Below are 271 nucleotides of genomic sequence, written 5' to 3'. Positions count from 1 at the left end.
TTCATCCTGTTACACCTGTTCATCCTTTGTTTATATTAATTATTATATTAACATTATATATTAGATATAGAGTTATATATGTTATATGGACATATATCAACATTGCATATATTTAACATGTCTGTCTATCTATTTATCTGTCTGTATATATTAAATATAGTTTTCTATATGTTTACATATATGGACATATATTAACATTAGATATAAACACCATCCAAGCCTAGTTTAAAATATATTCTGCATAAATGCAGAGATAAGAAACATTTATTTT

The sequence above is a fragment of the Morone saxatilis genome, unplaced genomic scaffold (genome assembly GCF_004916995.1).
Source record: "Morone saxatilis isolate NCDOM2014 unplaced genomic scaffold, NCSU_SB_2.0 Contig23, whole genome shotgun sequence".
In the NCBI taxonomy this organism is placed as follows: domain Eukaryota; kingdom Metazoa; phylum Chordata; class Actinopteri; family Moronidae; genus Morone; species Morone saxatilis.
Note: the sequence above shows the minus strand (reverse complement) of the source record.